The sequence below is a fragment of the Mobula hypostoma genome, chromosome 22, assembly GCF_963921235.1.
Source record: "Mobula hypostoma chromosome 22, sMobHyp1.1, whole genome shotgun sequence".
Classification (NCBI taxonomy): domain Eukaryota; kingdom Metazoa; phylum Chordata; class Chondrichthyes; order Myliobatiformes; family Myliobatidae; genus Mobula; species Mobula hypostoma.
In genome coordinates, this window is record NC_086118.1 from 10,763,705 (window position 1) to 10,787,815 (window position 24,111).

The 24,111-nt window shown below is 55.5% G+C and overlaps 1 protein-coding gene across 1 annotated transcript in view; it reads left to right on the plus strand.

Annotated features, from left to right (window-relative positions):
- Window positions 1–24,111, plus strand: part of LOC134336622 (protein phosphatase 1 regulatory subunit 7-like) — a 170,862-nt gene that overhangs the window by 87,288 nt on the left and 59,463 nt on the right. The window lies entirely within an intron of this gene.

Consider the following 24,111-nt stretch of genomic DNA (forward strand, 5'->3'; position numbering starts at 1 on the left):
TTAATAAAAGATAGAAAAAGTGAAAAATGAAAATCTCAGTCATATATTGAAAGAGTGGATTTGTCAGAGTTGGAGTGAACGTGTCACATAACGGTATGCTGATTATGAGACAAGCAAAGATCTATCATGATGAACTGAAAATTGAAGGTAGTCGTGAATATTCAGCAGACTGGTTGCAGAAATTTAAGAAAAGGCACGCCATTAGATTTTCAAAGATTTGTAGTGATAAAGTGCCTGCTGATCAAGAAGAAGCAGAGAAATTCGTTGATATATTTGCCAAGATCCTTGCTGATGAAAATCTAACACTCTGAACGGCTGCACCAGTACATATGTATGATGAACAAATGTAATACAAAGACTGCTTACTGGTAACACATACATTCAGCTGAGAATGATGGCAATACCAAACAGCCACTGACTGTCCATCGGGAGGACGAGGTAGCAATAGCTTACCTTTCTGATGGTTCAATGTACACATTATTGTTTTATGCACAAAATTATTAAAAATACCACATATACTACCCCCCATCATAGTCTCTGTGGAACAGGCAGCTGTTTGAAATCATTGACGAATATGAAGCCAATCACAGCACTGGAACCTGGTAATAGACGTGGTTGGTGGTTGCGGGGACCCATCATTCAACACTGAAGGTTTGTGGAGGGCCCAGTTCCATCACGTCAAACTGTACGTAAACACCAGATGAATTTTGTGTTTAGACTTGGGTCTCATCTCCAAGGTATCTCATAATATAGATGCACATATTCCAAAATCCAATACACTTCCAATGCCAAGTATTTTGGTTAAGGGGTGTTTAACTTGTAACGGAGGAATATGCATTGTTGATTATTTCGCTACCCTTAGTGAAATAAGTGAAATATCCACAAGGCTACCCAGTATCCATTTTATTTTTAACATTGTATTGATCTAGTTTTTCCCTAGTGCAGTTTATGCTTCAATATCATAACTAACATTGTATAATATTTATTTGATGGCATAAATTAAAATCCTAATGAGATGATGTTCCTTCTCCTAAATCCAATAATGGGTATAGCATGTATTCCAGTGCTTTCAGCTTTATCCAATTTCAATATTTATAATAAAACTGTATTACTAATTTATTATTTATTACAAAATCATCAATTCTGTGATTTTATTTCTGATATTTAGTATTCATGCAAGTGTTCATTACTCAACAAATTATTTCAAATTTATTCCCTTTTTAGCTCTAATCACCGCAGTTTGTGTGTGCACCAGATGGAGTTTTGGTAGATAATGAATGACCCTGTCCTTTGGTGGCACAGCTGCTTGCTGATGTGCTGTTAGACAAATTATTCATGCTCCTTATGTACATTGCTTACATGTGCCATCCTTCTGTTCCTAGAAGGCTACAATTCTTCCCACTGTAAATTACAAATACTGGCTGCATTATAAGAACTTTAATACTGTGTAAGGATAAATCTGTCCTTAATTATTATTATTTTTTATTTTAATCTGGGCGATTTGAGGATTTGTAGTATAAATTGAAGTTGATGAATTGTAGCAGGGGCTAGAACAGGGTAGAAGATCACCATATTTGCAGATTAGAATTTGAGTGCCTTGTTCTCTCCATTGTCTTGCTTGTTGCTTGGTGGATCGAGATGGTGAGTTGATGCAGAATTTAAATATAAACATTGGCAGATTGAAACCAGATATTTGAAAATGACTTCCAATTCCCCACCCATCCTATGATGAAGCAACATGCTTTCAGTACTCAGCTTGTCCCATCCACACAGTTTTGGCTTTTCCTCCCTTCTCTTGTACACACATTCCTCCCCCCTCCAATTTATTTACATTCCTCCCCCTTACTTGTTTCCTCCTCCCTTCTCATTCCCTTCACCCCTTCCTTCTCTCTCTTCACACATTTCCCACTCTCCCTCACCCACTTACATCTTCACCCTTCCCTAATTTGCTTCCACCTCCCCCTTCTCTCTCTCCTTTCCCTATCTTCTTCACTAGCGTCCCACTCCCCTTTCCCTCACTCACTTCGCAATTTCTCTCCCTTCTGCTTACTCAATTCCCACTCCCCTTCTGCTTACTCACTTTCTTACCTCTTCCTCCTCCCCTCACTCACTTCCCTCTCCTTTCCCTCTCTCCCCACACACATCCCTCTCCCCTTGCCCTCACTCACTTCGCTGTCCTTCCCTCTCTCCCTACTCACATCCCTCTCCCCCTTGCCCTCACTCACTTCCCTCTCCCTTTCCCCTCTCTTGCTTCTCTCTCACCCTTCCCACCCCCCAATTAAGTCACTCTCCTCCCCCCACTCACATCACTCTCCTCCCCGCCACTCACATCACACTCCTCCCCCACTCACATCACTGTCCTCTCCCCCAATCACATCACTCTCCCCACCCACTCACATCACTATCCTCCCCCACTGACATCACTCTCCTCCCCCCACTCACATCACTCTCTTCCACACTCACATCACTCTCCTCCTCACTCACATCACTCTCCGCACCACTCACATCACTCTCCTCCCGCACTCACATCACTCACCGCCTCACTCACATCACTCACCGCCTCACTTACATCACTCTCCTCCTCCACTCAAATCACTCTCCTCCTCACACACATCTCTCTCCTCCCCCCACTCACATCCCTCTCCCCCTTGCCCTCACTCACTTCCCTCTCCCTTTCCCCTCTCTTGCTTCTCTCTCACCTTTCCCACCCCCCAATTAAGTCACTCTCCTCACCCCACTCACATCACTCTCCTCCCCCCCACTCACATCACTCTCCTCACCCACTCACATCACTATCCTCCCCCACTGACATCACTCTCCTCCCTCAATCACATCACTCTCCACCTCCACTCACATCACTCCTCTCCCCTACTCACATCACTCGCCTCCCCTGCTTACATCACTCTCCTCCCCCGCACTCACATCACTCTCCTCCCCCCACTCACATCACTCCTCTCCCCTACTCACATCACTTTCCTCCTCACTCACATCACTCTCCTCCCCCACTCACATCACTCTCCTCCACCCACTGACATCACTCTCCTCCTCCCCCACTCACATCACTCTCCTCCTCACTCACATCACTCACCTCACCACTCACATCACTCTCCTCCCCCAACTCACATCACTCTTCTCCTCACTCACATCACTCACCTCCTCACTCATATTACTCTCCTCTCCCTACTGACAACACTCTCCTCCCCAACACATCACTCTCCTCCCCTTCACATCACTCTCCTCCCCCGACTCACATCACTCTCCTCCCTCACTCACATCACTCTCCTCCCCCACTCACATCACTCTCCTCCCCCACTCACATCACTCTCCTCTCCCCACTCACATCACTCTCCTCCCCCCACTCACATCACTCACTTCCCCCCCACTCACATCACTCAACTCGCCCCCACTCACATCACTCTCCTCCCCACTCACATCACTCTCCTCCCCCCACTCACATCACACTCCTCCCACTCACATCACTCTCCTCTCCCCAATCACATCACTATCCTCCCCCACTCACATAACTCTCCTCATACACTCACATCACTCTCCTCCCCACTCACATCACTCTCCTCCACCCACTGACATCACTCTCCTCCTCCCCCACTCACATCACTCTCCTCCCCCCCCACTCACATCACTCTCCTCCCTCACTCACATCACTCTCCTCCCGCACTCACATCACTCTCCTCCCAAACACTCACATCACTCTCCTCCCACACTCACATCACTCTCCTCCTCACTCACATTACTCTCCTCCCCCACTCACATCACTCTCCTCCCCCCACTCACATTACTCTTCCCGCACTCACATCACTCTCCTCCCCCACTCACATCACTCTCCTCTCCCCACTCACATCACTCTCCTCTCCCCACTCACATCACTCTCCTCCTCACTCACATCACTCTCCTCCCCCTACTCACATCACTCTCCTCCTCACTCACATCACTCTCGTCCCCCACTCAGATCACTCTGCTCCCCCACAATCACATCACTCTCCTCCTCACTCACATCACTCTCCTCCCCAACACTCACATCACTCTCCTCCCGCACTCACATCACTCACCACCTCACTCACATCACTCTCCTCCCCCCAATGACGTCACTCTCCTCCCCCACTCACATCACTCTCCACCTCCACTGACATAACTCCTCTCCCCTACTCACGTCACTCTCCTCCCTCCCACGCACATCACTCTCCTCTCCTCACTCACATCACTCTGCTCCCCCCCACTCACATCACTCTCCTCCTCACTCACATCACTATCCTCCCCCACTCAGATCACTGTCCTCCCCCCAATCACGTCACTCTCCTCCTCACTCACATCACTCTCCTCTGCCCCACTCACATCACTCTCCTCCCTCACTCACATCACTCCCCTCCCCACTCACATCACTTTCCTCCTTACTCACATCACTCTCCTCCCCCACGCACATCACTCTCCTCCACCCACTGACATCACTCTCCTACTCCCCCACTCACATCACTCTCCTCCTCACTCACGTCACTCTCCTCACCACTCAGATCACTCTCCTGCCCCCAACTCACATCACTCTCCTCCTCACTCACATCACTCACCTCCTCACTCACATTACTCTCCTCCCCAACACTCACATCACTCTCCTCCCGCACTCACATCACTCACCACCTCACTCACATCACTCTCCTCCCCCCAAAGACGTCACTCTCCTCCCCTACTCACATCACTCTCCTCCCCCCACTCACATCACTGTCCTCCCCGCCACTCACATCACTCTCCTCTCCCCACTCACATCACTCTCCTCCCCTACTCACATCACTCTCCTCCCCCACTCACATCACTCTGCTCCCCACTCACATCACTCTCCTCCCCGACTCACATCACTCTCCTCCCTCACATCACTCTCCTCCCCCCCCCACACTCACATCACTCTCCTCCCTCACTCACATCACTCTCCTCCCCACTCACATCACTCTCCTACCCCACTTACATCACTCTCCTCTCCCCCAATCACATCACTATCCTCCCCCACTCACATCACTCTCCTCATATACTCACATCACTCTCCTCTCCCCACTCACATCACTCTCCTCCTCACTCACATCACTCTCCTCCCCCACTCACATCACTCTCCTCCCTCACTCACATCACTCTCCTCCCCCCACTCACATCACTCTCCTCCCCCACTCACATCACTCTCCTCTCCCCACTCACATCACTCTCCTCTCCCCACTCACATCACTCACCTCCCCCCCACTCACATCACTCAACTCCCCCCCACTCACATCACTCTCCTCCCCACTCACATCACTCTCCTCCCCCTACTCACATCACTCTCTTCCCCCCAATCACATCACTCACCTCCCCCCACTCACATCACTCAACTCCCCCCGACTCGCATCACACTCCTCCCACTCACACTCTCCTCCCCACTCACATCACTCTCCTCCCTTACTCACATCACTCTCCTCCCCCACTCACATCACTCTCCTCCCCCCACTCACATCACTCTCCTCCCCCCACTCACATCACTCTCCTCCCCCACTCACATCACTCTCCTCCCCCCACTCACATCACTCTCCTCCCCCCACTCACATCACTCTCCTCCCCCCCACTCACATCACTCTCCCCCCCACTCACATCACTCTCCTCCCCCCACTCACATCACTCTCCTCCCCCACTCACATCACTCTCCTCCCCCCACTCACATCACTCTCCTCCCCGCACTCACATCACTCAACTCCCCCCGACTCACATCACACTCCTCCCACTCACATCACTCTCCTCCCCACTCACATCACTCTCCTCCCTTACTCACATCACTCTCCTCCCCCACTCGCATCACTCTCCTCTCCCCACTCACATCACTCTCCTCTCCCCACTCACATCACTCTCCTCCTCACTCACATCACTCTCCTCCCCCTACTCACATCACTCTCCTCCTCACTCACATCACTCTCGTCCCCCACTCAGATCACTCTGCTCCCCCCCAATCACATCACTCTCCTCCTCACTCACATCACTCTCCTCCCCAACACTCACATCACTCTCCTCCCGCACTCACATCACTCACCACCTCACTCACATCACTCTCCTCCCCCCAATGACGTCACTCTCCTCCCCCACTCACACCACTCTCCACCTCCACTGACATAACTCCTCTCCCCTACTCACGTCACTCTCCTCCCTCCCACGCACATCACTCTCCTCTCCTCACTCACATCACTCTGCTCCCCCCACTCACATCACTCTCCTCCTCACTCACATCACTCTCCTCCCCCACTCAGATCACTGTCCTCCCCCCAATCACGTCACTCTCCTCCTCACTCACATCACTCTCCTCTGCCCCACTCACATCACTCTCCTCCCTCACTCACATCACTCCCCTCCCCACTCACATCACTCTCCTCCTTACTCACATCACTCTCCTCCCCCACGCACATCACTCTCCTCCACCCACTGACATCACTCTCCTACTCCCCCACTCACATCACTCTCCTCCTCACTCACGTCACTCTCCTCACCACTCAGATCACTCTCCTGCCCCCAACTCACATCACTCTCCTCCTCACTCACATCACTCACCTCCTCACTCACATTACTCTCCTCCCCTACTGACATCACTCTCCTCCCTCACACATCACTCTCCTCCCCCTCACATCACTCTCCTCCCCCCCACTCACATCACTCTCCTCCCTCACTCACATCAGTCTCCACCCCCACTCACATCACTCTCGTCCCCCCCTTTCACATTACTGTCCTCCCCCCATTCACATCACTCTCCTCCCCCCACTCACATCACTCACCTGCCCCCCACTCACATCACTCAACTCCCCCCCACTCACATCACTCTCCTCCCCACTCACATCACTCTCCTCCCCCCACTCACATCACTCTCCTGCCCACTCACATCACTATCCTCCCCCACTCACATCACTCTCCTCATACACTCACATCACTCTCCTCCCCACTCACATTACTCTGCTCCACCCACTCACATCACTCTCCTCTGCCCCAATCACATCACTCTATTCCCCCTCACATCACTCTCCTCCCTCCTCTCCCGCTCACATCACTCTCCTCCCTCACTCACATCACTCTCATCCCCACTCACATCACTCTCCTCCCCGACTCACATCACTCTCCTCCCGCACTCACATCACTCACCTCCTCACTCACATCACTCTCCTCATACACTCACATCACTCTCCTCTCCCTACTCACATCACTCTCCTCCCCCCTCACAACACTTTCCTCCCCCCACTGACAGCACTCTCCTCCCCCACTCACATCACTCCCCACCTCCACTGACATAACTCCTCTCCCTTACTCACATCACTCTCCTCTCCTACTCACATCACTCACCTCCCCCCACTCACATCACTCTCCTCCCCTACTCACATCACTCTCCTGATATACTCACATCACTCTCCTCTCCCCAATCACATCACTCTCCTCCTCACTCACATCACTCTCCTCCCCCCACTCACATCATTCTCCTCCCTCACTCACATTACTCTCCTCCCTCACTCACATCACTCTCCTCCCCCCACTCACATCACTCTCCTCCCCCACTCACATCACTCTCCTCCCCCACTCACATCACTCTCCTCTCCCCACTCACATCACTCTCCTCCCCTACTCACATCACTCTCCTCCCCCACTCACATCGCTCTCCTCCTCAACTCACATCACTCTCCTCTGCCCCAATCACATCACTTTCCTCCTCACTCACATCACTCTCCTCCCCCACTCACATCACTCTCCTCCACCCACTGACATCACTCTCCTCCTCCCCCACTCACATCACTCTCCTCCCCCCCACTTACATCACTGTCCTCCCTCACTCACATCACTCTCCTCCCCCACTCACATTACTCTGCTCCCCCCATCACATTACTCTCCTCCCCCCACTCACATCACTCTCCTCACCGCACTCACGTCACTCTCCTCCTCCCCACTCACATCACTCTCCTCCTCACTCACATCACTCTCCTCCCCCTACTCACATCACTCTCCTCCTCACTCACATCACTCTCGTCCCCCACTCAGATCACTCTGCTCCCCCCCAATCACATCACTCTCCTCCTCACTCACATCACTCTCCTCCCCAACACTCACATCACTCTCCTCCCGCACTCACATCACTCACCACCTCACTCACATCACTCTCCTCCCCCCAAAGACGTCACTCTCCTCCCCCACTCACATCACTCTCCACCTCCACTGACATTACTTCTCTCCCCTACTCACATCACTCTCCTCCCCCCACTCACATCACTGTCCTCCCCGCCACTCACATCACTCTCCTCTCCCCACTCACATCACTCTCCTCCCCTACTCACATCACTCTCCTCCCCCACTCACATCACTCTGCTCCCCACTCACATCACTCTCCTCCCCGACTCACATCACTCTCCTCCCTCCTCCCCCACACTCACATCACTCTCCTCCCTCACTCACATCACTCTCCTCCCCACTCACATCACTCTCCTACCCCACTTACATCACTCTCCTCTCCCCCAATCACATCACTATCCTCCCCCACTCACATCACTCTCCTCATATACTCACATCACTCTCCTCTCCCCACTCACATCACTCTCCTCCTCACTCACATCACTCTCCTCCCCCACTCACATCATTCTCCTCCCTCACTCACATCACTCTCCTCCCCCCACTCACATCACTCTCCTCCCCCACTCACATCACTCTCCTCTCCCCACTCACATCACTCTCCTCTCCCCACTCACATCACTCTCCTCCTCAACTCACATCACTCTCCTCTGCCCCACTCACATCACTCTCCTCCCTCACTCCCATCACTCCCCTCCCCACTCACATCACACTCCTCCTCCCCACTCACATCACTCTCCTACCCCACTCACATCACTCTCCTTCCCCCTAACATTACTCTCCTCCCCCCACTCACATCACTCTCCTCATATACTCACATCACTCTCCTCCCCCCACTCACATCACTCTCCTCCTCACTCACATCACTCTCCTCCCCCACTCACATCACTCTCCTCCCTCACTCACATCACTCTCCTCCCCCCACTCACATCACTCTCCTCCCCCACTCACATCACTCTCCTCTCCCCACTCACATCACTCTCCTCTCCCCACTCACATCACTCTCCTCCTCCACTCACATCACTCTCCTCTGCCCCACTCACATCACTCTCCTACCTCACTCACATCACTCCCCTCCCCACTCAAATCACTTTCCTCCTCACTCACATCACTCTCCTACCCCACTCACATCACTCTCCTTCCCCCTCACATTACTCTCCTCCCCCCACTCACATCACTCTCCTCCCCCCACTCACATCACTCACCTCCCCCCTACTCACATCACTCAACTCCCCCCCACTCACATCACTCTCCTCCCCACTCACATCACTCTCCTCCCCCTACTCACATCACTCTCTTCCCCCCAATCACATCACTCACCTCCCCCCACTCACATCACTCAACTCCCCCCGACTCGCATCACACTCCTCCCACTCACATCACTCTCCTCCCCACTCACATCACTCTCCTCCCTTACTCACATCACTCTCCTCCCCCACTCACATCACTCTCCTCCCCCCTAATCACATTACTCTCCTCCCCCTACTCACATCACTCTCCTCCCCCCTCACATTACTCTCCTCCCCCCACTCACATCACTCTCCTCCCCCCACTCACATCACTCACCTCCCCCCCACTCACATCACTCAACTCCCCCCCACTCACATCACTCTCCTCCCCACTCACATCACTCTCCTCCCCCTACTCACATCACTCTCCTCCCCCCACTCACATCACTCACTTCCCCGCACTCACATCACTCAACTCCCCCCGACTCACATCACACTCCTCCCACTCACATCACTCTCCTCCCCACTCACATCACTCTCCTCCCTTACTCACATCACTCTCCTCCCCCACTCGCATCACTCTCCTCTCCCCACTCACATCACTCTCCTCTCCCCACTCACATCACTCTCCTCCTCACTCACATCACTCTCCTCCCCCTACTCACATCACTCTCCTCCTCACTCACATCACTCTCGTCCCCCACTCAGATCACTCTGCTCCCCCCCACTCACATCACTCTCCTCCTCACTCACATCACTCTCCTCCCCAACACTCACATCACTCTCCTCCCGCACTCACATCACTCACCACCTCACTCACATCACTCTCCTCCCCCCAATGACGTCACTCTCCTCCCCCACTCACATCACTCTCCACCTCCACTGACATAACTCCTCTCCCCTACTCACATCACTCTCCTCCCCTACTCACATCACTCTCCTCCCCCCACTCACATCACTCTCCTCCCCGCCACTCACATCACTCTCCTCTCCCCACTCACATCACTCTCCTCCCCCACTCACATCACTCTCCTCCCCCGCACTCACATCACTCTCCTCCCCACTCACATCACTCTCCTCCCCACTCACATCACTCTCCTCCCTCCTCCCCCCACTCACATCACTCTCCTCCCTCACTCACATCACTCTCCTACATCACTTACATCACTCTCCTCTCCCCCAATCACATCACTCTCCTCCCCCACTCACATCACTCTCCTCATATACTCACATCACTCTCCTCTCCCTACTCACATCACTCTCCTCCCCACTCACATCACTCTCCTCCCCCCACTCACATCACTCTCCTCCCTCACTCACATCACTCTCCTCCCACCTCACATCACTCTCCTCCCCCTCTCACATCACTCTCCTCCCTCACTCACATCACTCTCCTCCCCAACTCTCATCACTCTGCTCCCCCACTCACATTACTTTCCTCCACCCACTCACATCACTCACCTCCTCACTCACATCACTCTCCTCCCCCCAGTCACATCACTCTCCTCCCTACTCACATCACTCTCCTCTCCCCACCCACATCACTCTCCTCCCCCACTCACATCACTCTCCTCCCCCACTCACATCACTCTCCTCTCCCCACTCACATCACTCTCCTCCCCACTCACATCACTATCGACCCCCCACTCACATCACTCTCCTCCCCCACTCACATCACTCTCCTCTCCCCACTCACATCACTCTCCTCCCCACTCACATCACTCTCCTCCCCCCTACTCACATCACTCTCCTCCCCACTCACATCACTCTCCTCCCCACTCACATCACTCCCCGTACCCCCGCACACATCACTCTCCTCCCCCAATCACATCAGTCTCCTCCCCCCACTAACATCACTATCCTCCCCCACTCACATCACTCTCCTCCCCTCCACTCACATCACTCTCCTTCCCCACTCACATTACACCCCTCCCCCACTCACATCACTCTCCTCCCTCACTGACATCACTCCCCTCCCCACTCACATCACTTTCCTCCTCACTCACATCACTCTCCTCCCCCACTCACATCACTCTCCTCCACCCACTGACATCACTCTCCTCCTCCCCCACTCACATCAATCTCCTCCCCCCCCACTTACATCACTGTCCTCCCTCACTCACATCACTCTCCTCCCACCACTCACATCACTCTCCTCCCCACTCACATCACTCTCCTCCCCCCACTCACATCACTCTCCTCCCTCACTCACATCACTCCCCTCCCCACTCACATCACTCTCCTCCTCACTCACATCACTCTCCTCCCCCCACTCACATCACTCTCCTCCCCCCACTCACATCACTCTCCTCCCCCCCACTCACATCACTCAACTCCCCCCCACTCACATCACTCTCCTCCCCCACTCACATCACTCTGCTCCCCCTACTCACATCACTCTCCTCTCCCCCACTCACATTACCCTCCTCCCCCCACTCACATCACTCAACTCCCCCCACTCACATCACTCTCCTCCCCACTCACATCACTCTCCTCCCCACTCACATCACTCTCCTCCCCCACTCACATCACTCTCCTCCCCCACTCACATCACTCTCCTCCCCCACTCACATCACTCTCCTCCCCCCACTCACATCACTCTCCTCCCCACTCACATCACTCTCCTCCCCCCACTCACATCACTCTCCTCCCCCCACTCACATCACTCTCCTCCCCCCCACTCACATCACTCTCCTCCCCCCACTCACATCACTCTCCTTCCCCCCACTCACATCACTCTCCTCCCCCACTCACATCACTCTCCTCCCCCACTCACATCACTCTCCTCCCCCCACTCACATCACTCTCCTCCCCCACTCACATCACTCTCCTCCCCCACTCACATCACTCTCCTCCCCCACTCACATCACTCTCCTCCCCCACTCACATCACTCTCCTCCCCCACTCACATCACTCTCCTCTCCCCACTCACATCACTCTCCTCTCCCCACTCACATCACTCTCCTCCTCACTCACATCACTCTCCTCCCCCTACTCACATCACTCTCCTCCTCACTCACATCACTCTCCTCCCCCACTCACATCACTCTCCTCCCCCCCACTCACATCACTCTCCTCCTCACTCACATCACTCTCCTCCCCAACACTCACATCACTCTCCTCCCACACTCACATCACTCTCCTCCTCACTCACATCACTCTCCTCCCCCCACTCACATCACTCTCCTCCCCCACTCACATCACTCTCCTCCCCCACTCACATCACTCTCCTCTCCCTACTCACATCACTCTCCTCCCCCACTCACATCACTCTCCTCCCCCCACTCACATCACTCTCCTCCCCCCACTCACATCACTCTCCTCTCCCCACTCACATCACTCTCCTCCCCCACTCACATCACTCTCCTCCCCCCACTCACATCACTCTCCTCCCCACTCACATCACTCTCCTCCCCACTCACATCACTCTCCTCCCCCACTCACATCACTCTCCTCCCCCACTCACATCACTCTCCTCCCCCACTCACATCACTCTCCTCCCCCACTCACATCACTCTCCTCCCCCACTCACATCACTCTCCTCCCCCCACTCACATCACTCTCCTCCCTACTCACATCACTCTCCTCCCCCCACTCACATCACTCTCCTCCCCACTCACATCACTCTCCTCCCCCCCACTCTCATCACTATCCTCCCTCACTCACATCACTCTCCTCCCCCCACTCACATCACTCTCCTCCCCCCACTCACATCACTCTCCTCTCCCCACTCACATCACTCTCCTCTCCCCACTCACATCACTCTCCTCCCCCACTCACATCACTCTCCTCCCCCACTCACATCACTCTCCTCCCTCACTCACATCACTCTCCTCCCCCACTCACATCACTCTCCTCCTCACTCACATCACTCTTCTCCCCCACTCACATCACTCTCCTCTCCCCACTCACATCACTCTCCTCCCCCCACTCACATCACTTTGCTCCCCGCACTCACATCACTCTCCTCCCCCCACTCACATCACTCGACTCCCCCCCACTCACATCACTCTCCTCCTCACTCACATTACTCTCCTCCCCCTACTCACATCACTCTCCTCCCCCCACTCACATTACTCTCCTCCCCCCACTCACATCACTCTCCTCCCCCCCACTCACATCACTCTCCTCCTCCACTCACATCACTCTCCTCCCCACTCACATCACTCTCCTCCCCCACTCACATCACTCTCCTCCCCCACTCACATCACTCTCCTCCCCACTCACATCACTCTCCTCCCCCACTCACATCACTCTCCTCCCCCACTCACATCACTCTCCTCCCCCACTCACATCACTCTCCTCCCCCCCACTCACATCACTCTCCTCCCCCCACTCACATCACTCTCCTCCCCCCCACTCACATCACTCTCCTCCCCCACTCACATCACTCTCCTCCCCCACTCACATCACTCTCCTCCCCCCACTCACATCACTCACTTCCCCGCACTCACATCACTCTCCTCCCCCCACTCACATCACTCTCCTCCCCACTCACATCACTCTCCTCCCCACTCACATCACTCTCCTCCCTTACTCACATCACTCTCCTCCCCCACTCGCATCACTCTCCTCTCCCCACTCACATCACTCTCCTCTCCCCACTCACATCACTCTCCTCCTCACTCACATCACTCTCCTCCCCCTACTCACATCACTCTCCTCCTCACTCACATTACTCTCCTCCCCCACTCACATCACTCTCCTCCCCCCACTCACATTACTCTCCTCCTCACTCACATCACTCTCCTCCCCAACACTCACATCACTCTCCTCCCGCACTCACATCACTCTCCACCTCACTCACATCACTCTCCTCCCCCCAATCACATCACTCTCCTCCCCCACTCACATCACTCTCCACCTCCACTGACATAACTCCTCTCCCCTACTCACATCACTCTCCTCCCCCACTCACATCACTCTCCTCCCCCCCACTCACATCACTCTCCTCCCCGCCACTCACATCACTCTCCTCTCCCCACTCACATCACTCTCCTCCCCCACTCACATCACTCTCCTCCCCCGCACTCACATCACTCTCCTCCCCACTCACATCACTCTCCTCCCCACTCACATCACTCTCCTCCCTCCTCCCCCACTCACATCACTCCCCTCCCCCACTCACATCACTCTCCTCCATCACTCACATCACTCTCCTCTCCCCCACTCACATCACTCTCCTCCCCCCACTCACATCACTCTCCTCATATACTCACATCACTCTCCTCTCCCCACTCACATCACTCTCCTCCTCACTCACATCACTCTCCTCCCCCACTCACATCACTCTCCTCCCTCACTCACATCACTCTCCTCCCACCTCACATCACTCTCCTCCCCCTCTCACATCACTCTCCTCCCTCACTCACATCACTCTCCTCCCCAACTCTCATCACTCTGCTCCCCCAATCACATTACTTTCCTCCACCCACTCGCATCACTCACCTCCTCACTCACATCACTCTCCTCCCCAGTCACATCACTCTCCTACCTACTCACATCACTCTCCTCTCCCCACCCACATCACTCTCCTCCCCCACTCACATCACTCTCCTCCCCCACTCACATCACTCTCCTCTCCCCACTCACATCACTCTCCTCCCCACTCACATCACTATCGACCCCCCACTCACATCACTCTCCTCCCCCACTCACATCACTCTCCTCTCCCCACTCACATCACTCTCCTCCCCACTCACATCACTCTCCACCCCCCTACTCACATCACTCTCCTCCCCACTCACATCACTCTCCTCCCCACTCACATCACTCCCCGTACCCCCGCACACATCACTCTGCTCCCCCAATCACATCAGTCTCCTCCCCCCACTAACATCACTATCCTCCCCCACTCACATCACTCTCCTCCCCTCCACTCACATCACTCTCCTTCCCCACTCACATTACACCCCTCCCCCACTCACATCACTCTCCTCCCTCACTGACATCACTCCCCTCCCCACTCACATCACTTTCCTCCTCACTCACATCACTCTCCTCCCCCACTCACATCACTCTCCTCCCCCCACTCACATCACTCTCCTCCTCCCCACTAACATCACTCTCCTCCCCCCACTCACATCACTCTCCTCCCTCACTCACATCACTCTCCTCCCCCACTCACATCACTCTCCTCCCAAACACTCACATCACTCTCCTCCCCACTCACATCACTCTCCTCCCTCACTCACATCACTCTCCTCCCCCACTCACATCACTCTCCTCCCCACTCACATCACTCTCCTCCCCCCACTCACATCACTCTCCTCCCCAACTCACATCACTCTCCTCCCCCCCACTCACATCACTCTCCTCCCCCCCACTCACATCACTCTCCTCCCCACTCACATCACTCTCCTCCCCCTACTCACATCACTCTCCTCCCCCACTCACATCACTCTCCTCCCCCCACTCACATCACTCTCCTCCCCCCACTCACATCACTCTCCTCCTTCACATCACTCTCCTCCCCACTCACATCACTCTCCTCCCTTACTCACATCACTCTCCTCCCCCACTCACATCACTCTCCTCCCCCCACTCACATCACTCTCCTCCCCCTACTCACATCACTCTCCTCCCCCCACTCACATTACTCTCCTCCCCCCACTCACATCACTCTCCTCCCCCCACTCACATCACTCTCCTCCCCCCCACTCACATCACTCAACTCCCCCCCACTCACATCACTCTCCTCCCCACTCACATCACTCTGCTCCCCCTACTCACATCACTCTCCTCCCCCCACTCACATCACTCACCTCCCCGCACTCACATCACTCTCCTCCCCCACTCACATCACTCTCCTCCCACTCACATCACTCTCCTCCCCACTCACATCACTCTCCTCCCTTACTCACATCACTCTCCTCCCCCACTCGCATCACTCTCCTCTCCCCACTCACATCACGCTCCTCTCCCCACTCACATCACTCTCCTCCTCACTCACATCACTCTCCTCCCCCTACTCACATCACTCTCCTCCTCACTCACATCACTCTCCTCCCCCACTCACATCACTCTCCTCCCCCACTCACATCACTCTCCTCCCCACTCACATCACTCTCCTCCCCAACACTCACATCACTCTCCTCCCGCACTCACATCACTCACCACCTCACTCACATCACTCTCCTCCCCCCAATGACGTCACTCTCCTCCCCCACTCACATCACTCTCCACCTCCACTGACATAACTCCTCTCCCCTACTCACATCACTCTCCTCCCCTACTCACATCACTCTCCTCCCCCCACTCACATCACTCTCCTCCCCGCCACTCACATCACTCTCCTCTCCCCACTCACATCACTCTCCTCCCCCACTCACATCACTCTCCTCCCCCGCACTCACATCACTCTCCTCCCCACTCACATCACTCTCCTCCCCACTCACATCACTCTCCTCCCTCCTCCCCCCACTCACATCACTCTCCTCCCTCACTCACATCACTCTCCTACATCACTTACATCACTCTCCTCTCCCCCAATCACATCACTATCCTCCCCCACTCACATCACTCTCCTCATATACTCACATCACTCTCCTCTCCCTACTCACATCACTCTCTTCCTCACTCACATCACTCTCCTCCCCCCCACTCACATCACTCTCCTCCCTCACTCACATCACTCTCCTCCCACCTCACATCACTCTCCTCCCCCTCTCACATCACTCTCCTCCCTCACTCACATCACTCTCCTCCCCAACTCTCATCACTCTGCTCCCCCAATCACATTACTTTCCTCCACCCACTCGCATCACTCACCTCCTCACTCACATCACTCTCCTCCCCCAGTCACATCACTCTCCTCCCTACTCACATCACTCTCCTCTCGCCACCCACATCACTCTCCTCCCCCACCCACATCACTCTCCTCCCCCACTCACATCACTCTCCTCTCCCCACTCACATCACTCTCCTCCCCACTCACATCACTATCGACCCCCCACTCACATCACTCTCAGCCCCCACTCACACAACTCTCCTCTCCCCACTCATATCACTCTCCTCCCCACTCACATCACTCTCCACCCCCCTATCACATCACTCTCCTCCCCACTCACATCACTCTCCTCCCCACTCACATCACTCCCCTTACCCCCACACACATCACTCTCCTCCCCCAATCACATCACTCTCCTTCCCCCCACTCACATCACTATCCTCCCCCACTCACATCCCTCTGCTCCCCCCCACTCACATCACTCTCCTTCCCCACTCACATCACACCCCTCCCCCACTCACATCACTCTCCTCCCTCACTGACATCACTCCCCTCCCCACTCACATCACTTTCCTCCTCACTCACATCACTCTCCTCCCCCACTCACATCACTCTCCTCCTCCCACTGACATCACTCTCCTCCTCCCCCACTCACATCAATCTCCTCCCCCACCACTTACATCACTGTCCTCCCTCACTCACATCATTCTCCTCCCACACTCACATCACTCTCCTCCTCACTCACATCACTCTCCTCCCCCACTCACATCACTCTCCTCCCCCACTCACATCACTCTCCTCCTCACTCACATCACTCTCCTCCCCACTCACATCACTCTCCTCCCCCACTCACATCACTCACCTCCTCACTCACATCACTCTCCTCCCCCCACTCACATCACTCTCCTCCCCCACTCACACCACTCTCCACCTCCACTGACATAACTCCTCTCCCCTACTCACGTCACTCTCCTCCCCCCCACGCACATCACTCTCCTCTCCTCACTCACATCACTCTGCTCCCCCCCACTCACATCACTCTCCTCCCCACTCACATCACTCTCCTCCCCCCACTCACATCACTCTCCTCCCCCCACTCACATCACTCTCCTCCTCACTCACATCACTCTCCTCTGCCCCACTCACATCACTCTCCTCCCTCACTCCCATCACTCCCCTCCCCACTCACATCACTCTCCTCCCCCCACTCACATCACTCTCCTCCCCCACTCACATCACTCTCCTCCACCCACTGACATCACTCTCCTACTCCCCCACTCACATCACTCTCCTCCCCACTCACATCACTCTCCTCCCCACTCACATCACTCTCCTCCCCCACTCACATCACTCTCCTCCCCCACTCACATCACTCTCCTCCTCACTCACATTACTCTCCTCCCCTACTCACATCACTCTCCTCCCTCACTCACATCACTCTCCTCCCCACTCACATCACTCTCCTCCCCCCCACTCACATCACTCTCCTCCCTCACTCACATCACTCTCCTCCCCCACTCACATCACTCTCCTCCCCCCACTCACATCACTCTCCTCCCCCCACTCACATCACTCTCCTCCCCCCACTCACATCACTCTCCTGCCCCCCACTCACATCACTCTCCTCCCCCACTCACATCACTCTCCTCCTCCCCACTCACATCACTCTCCTCCCCCCACTCACATCACTCTCCTCCCCACTCACATCACTCTCCTCCCCCACTCACATCACTCTCCTCATACACTCACATCACTCTCCTCCCCACTCACATCACTCTCCTCCCCCCACTCACATCACTCTCCTCCCCCACTCACATCACTCTCCTCTCCCCACTCACATCACTCTCCTCTCCCCACTCATATCACTCTCCACCCCCTACTCACATCACTCTCCTCCCCACTCACATCACTCTCCTCCCCACTCACATCACTCCCCTTATCCCCACACACATCACTCTCCTCCCCCTAATCACATCAGTCTCCTCCCCCCACTAACATCACTATCCTCCCCCACTCACATCACTCTGCTCCCCCTACTCACATCACTCTCCTCTCCCCCACTCACATTACCCTCCTCCTTACATCACTCTCCTCTCCCCCACTCACATCACTCTCCTCCCCACTCACATCACTCTCCTCCTCACTCACATCACTCTCCTCCCCCACTCACATCACTCTCCTCCCCCCACTCACATCACTCTCCTCCTCCCCCACTCACATCAATCTCCTCCCCCACCACTTACATCACTGTCCTCCCTCACTCACATCACTCCCCTCCCCACTCAAATCACTTTCCTCCTCACTCACATCACTCTGCTACCCCACTCACATCACTCTCTTCCCCGCTCACATCACTCTGCTCCCCCCACTCACATCACTCTCCTCCCCCCACTCACATCACTCTCCTCCCCCCACTCACATCACTCAACTCCCCCCCACTCACATCACTCTCCTCCCCACTCACATCACTCTCCTCCCCCCCACTCACATCACTCTCCTCCCCCCACTCACATCACTCTCCTCCCCCCCACTCACATCACTCTCCTCCCCCCCACTCACATCACCCTCCTCCTTACATCACTCTCTTCCCCACTCACATCACTCTGCTCCCCCCACTCACATCACTCTCCTCCCCCACTCACATCACTCTCCTCCCCCACTCACATCACTCTCCTCCCCCACTCACATCACTCTCCTCCCCCCTCACATCACTCTCCTCCCCCACTCACATCACTCTCCTCCCCCCACTCACATCACTCTCCTCCCCCCCACTCACATCACTCTCCTCCCCCCACTCACATCACTCTCCTCCCCACTCACATCACTCTCCTCCCCCACTCACATCACTCTCCTCCCCAACTCACATCACTCTCCTCCCCGCACTCACATCACTCTCCTCCCCCCACTCACATCACTCTCCTCCCCACTCACATCACTCTCCTCCCCACTCACATCACTCTCCTCCCTTACTCACATCACTCTCCTCCCCCACTCACATCACTCTCCTCTCCCCCACTCACATCACTCTCCTCCGCCACTCACATCACTCTCCTCCTCACTCACATTCCTCTCCTCCCCCTACTCACATCACTCTCCTCCCCAACTCACATTACTCTCCTCCCCCACTCACATCACTCTCCTCCCCCCACTCACATCACTCTCCTCCCCACTCACATCACTCTCCTCCCCCCACTCACATCACTCTCCTCCGCCACTCACATCACTCTCCTCCTCACTCACATTACTCTCCTCCCCCACTCACATCACTCTCCTCCCCCACTCACATCACTCTCCACCTCCACTCACATCACTCCTCTCCCCACTCACATCACTCTCCTCCCCCACTCACATCACTCTCCTCCCCCCACTCACATCACTCTCCTCCCCGCCACTCACATCACTCTCCTCTCCCCACTCACATCACTCTCCTCCCCCACTCACATCACTCTCCTCCCCCCACTCACATCACTCTCCTCCCCACTCACATCACTCTCCTCCCCACTCACATCACTCTCCCCCCCCACTCACATCACTCTCCTCCCCCCACTCACATCACTCTCCTCCCCCACTCACATCACTCTCCTCTCCCCCACATCACTCTCCTCTCCCCCACTCACATCACTCTCCTCCCCCCACTCACATCACTCTCCTCCCCCACTCACATCACTCTCCTCTCCCCACTCACATCACTCTCCTCCCCACTAACATCACTATCCTCCCCCCCACTCTCATCACTATCCTCCCTCACTCACATCACTCTCCTCCCCCCACACACGTCACTCTCCTCCCCCACTCACATCACTCTCCTCCCCCACTCACATCACTCTCCTCCCCCACTCACATCACTCTCCTCCCCCCACTCACATCACTCTCCTCCCCCCACTCACATCACTCTCCTCCCCACTCACATCACTCTCCTCCCCCACTCACATCACTCTCCTCCCCCCACTCACATCACTCTCCTCCCCGCCACTCACATCACTCTCCTCTCCCCACTCACATCACTCTCCTCCCCACTCACATCACTCTCCTCCCCCCACTCACATCACTCTCCCTCCTCCTCACATCACTCTCCTCCCCACTCACATCACTCTCCTCCCCCCACTCACATCACTCTCCTCCCCCCACTCACATCACTCTCCTCCCCCACTCACATCACTCTCCTCCGCCCCACTCACATCACTCTCCTCTCCCCCACTCACATCACTCTCCTCCGCCACTCACATCACTCTCCTCCCCTCACTCACATCACTCTCCTCTCCCCACTCACATCACTCTCCTCCCCACTCACATCACTCTCCTCCCCCCCACTCACATCACTCTCCTCCCCCACTCACATCACTCTCCTCCCCACTCACATCACTCTCCTCCCCCACTCACATCACTCTCCTCCCCCACTCACATCACTCTCCTCCCCCACTCACATCACTCTCCTCCCCCACTCACATCACTCTCCTCCCCCCACTCACATCACTCTCCTCCCCACTCACATCACTCTCCTCCCCCCACTCACATCACTCTCCCCCCTACTCACATCACTCTCCTCTCCCCACCCACATCACTCTCCTCCCCCACTCACATCACTCTCCTCCCCCACTCACATCACTCTCCTCTCCCCACTCACATCACTCTCCTCCCCACTCACATCACTCTCCTCCCCCACTCACATCACTCTCCTCCCCCACTCACATCACTCTCCTCTCCCCACTCACATCACTCTCCTCCCCACTCACATCACTCTCCTCCCCCCTACTCACATCACTCTCCTCCCCACTCACATCACTCTCCTCCCCACTCACATCACTCCCCGTACCCCCACTCACATCACTCTGCTCCCCCAATCACATCACTCTCCTCCCCCCACTCACATCACTATCCTCCCCCACTCACATCACTCTCCTCCCCCCCACTCACATCACTCTCCTCCCCCACTCACATCACTCTCCTCCCCCACTCACATCACTCTCCTCCCCCACTCACATCACTCTCCTCCCCACTCACATCACTCTCCTCCCCACTCACATCACTCTCCTCCCCCCACTCACATCACTCTCCTCCACCCACTCACATCACTCTCCTCCCCCCACTCACATCACTCTCCTCCCCCCACTCACATCACTCTCCTCCCTCACTCACATCACTCTCCTCCCCCACTCACATCACTCTCCTCCCCACTCACATCACTCTCCTCCCCCCACTCACATCACTCTCCTCCCCACTCACATCACTCTCCTCCCCCACTCACATCACTCTCCTCCCCCCCACTCACATCACTCTCCTCCTCACTCACATCACTCTCCTCCCCCACTCACATCACTCTCCTCCCCCACTCACATCACTCTCCTCCTCACTCACATCACTCTCCTCCCCCCACTCACATCACTCTCCTCCCCAACTCACATCACTCTCCTCCCCCACTCACATCACTCCCCTCCCCAACTCACATCACTCTCCTCCCCCCACTCACATCACTCTCCTCTCCCCACTCACATCACTCTCCTCCCCCCACTCACATCACTCTCCTCCCCACTCACATCACTCTCCTCCCCCACTCACATCACTCTCCTCCCCCACTCACATCACTCTCCTCCCCACTCACATCACTCTCCTCCCCCCACTCACATCACTCTCCTCCCCCCACTCACATCACTCTCCTCCCCACTCACATCACTCTCCTCCCTACTCACATCACTCTCCTCCCCCCACTCACATCACTCTCCTCCACCCACTCACATCACTCTCCTCTCCCCCACTCACATTACCCTCCTCCCCACTCACATCACTCTCCTCCCCACTCACATCACTCTCCTCCCCCCCACTCACATCACTCTCCTCCCCCCACTCACATCACTCTCCTCCTCACTCACATCACTCTCCTCCCCCTACTCACATCACTCTCCTCCCCCCTCTCACATCACTCTCCTCCCCACTCACATCACTCTCCTCCCCCCACTCACATCACTCTCCTCCCCCACTCACATCACTCTCCTCCCCCACTCACATCACTCTCCTCCCCCCACTCACATCACTCTCCTCCCCCACTCACATCACTCTCCTCCCCCACTCACATCACTCTCCTCCCCCCCACTCACATCACTCTCATCGTCCCCACTCACATCACTGTCCTCCCCACTCACATCACTCTCCTCCCCCCACTCACATCACTCTCCTCCCCACTCACATCACTCTCCTCCCCCCCACTCACATCACTCTCCTCCCCCACTCACATCACTCTCCTCCCCACTCACATCACTCTCCTCCCCCACTCACATCACTCTCCTCCCCCACTCACATCACTCTCCTCCCCGACTCACATCACTCTCCTCCCTCCTCCCCCACACTCACATCACTCTCCTCCCTCACTCACATCACTCTCCTCCCCACTCACTCATCACTCTCCTCCCCCCACTCACATTACTCTCCTCCCGCACTCACATCACTCTCCTCCCCACTCACATCACTCTCCTCCCCCACTCACATCACTCTCCTCTCCCCACTCACATCACTCTCCTCCCCCTACTCACATCACTCTCCTCCCCCCACTCACATCACTCTCCTCCCCCACTCACATCACTCTCCTCCTCCACTCACATCACTCTGCTCTCCCCACTCACATCACTCTCCTCCCCCACTCAGATCACTCCCCTCCCCCCACTCACATCACTCCCCCCGCTCACATCACTCTCCTCCCCCACTCACATCACTCTCCTCTCCCACTCACATCACTCTCCTCCCCACTCACATCACTCTCCTCCCCCCACTCACATCACTCTCCTCCCCCCACTCACATCACTCTCCTCCCTCACTCACATCACTCTCCTCCCCCCACTCACATCACTCTCCTCCCCCACTCACATCACTCTCCTCCCCCACTCACATCACTCTCCTCCCCCCACTCACATCACTCTCCTCCCCAACTCACATCACTCTCCTCCGCCACTCACATCACTCTCCTCCTCACTCACATCACTCTCCTCCCCCACTCACATCACTCTCCTCCCCCACTCACATCACTCTCCTCCTCACTCACATCAC